Consider the following 594-nt stretch of genomic DNA (forward strand, 5'->3'; position numbering starts at 1 on the left):
GTTGTGGCCTCTCCCGTTGCAGAGCACAGGCTCCAGACCTGCAGGCTCAGCAGCCATGGCTCACGGGCCCAGCCGCTCTGCGGCATGTGGGATCTTCCCGGACCAGGGCATGAACCCGTGTTCCCTGCATTGGCAGGCGGACTCTCAACCACTGCGCCACCAGGGAAACCCTATAATTATTTTTATACATTGTTGGATTGACTGGCTTATATTTTGTTGAGGATGTTTACATCTATGTTCATGAGAGATATTGGTCTATAGTTTTCTTTTCCTGTAACATCTTTGTCTGGTTTTGGTATTAGGGTAATTCTTGACTGGTAGAATGAGTTAAGAAGTATTCCCTCTGCTTCTATCCTCTGAAAAAGAGATTGTAGGTAATTGGTAATTTCTTCCTTACATTTAAACATTTAAGGAAATTGGTAATTTCTTCCTTAAATGTTTGATAGAATTCACCAGTGAATCCATCTGAGCCTGGTACTTTCTGTTTCTGAAGGTTATTAATTTTTTATTCAATTTATTTAATGTATATATAGTTCTATTCATATGGTCTATATCTTCTTGTGTGACTATTGGCATATTGTGTCTTTCAAGGAA

Source organism: Lipotes vexillifer, unplaced genomic scaffold, assembly GCF_000442215.2.
Source record: "Lipotes vexillifer unplaced genomic scaffold, Lipotes_vexillifer_v1.1 scaffold382, whole genome shotgun sequence".
NCBI lineage: Eukaryota > Metazoa > Chordata > Mammalia > Artiodactyla > Lipotidae > Lipotes > Lipotes vexillifer.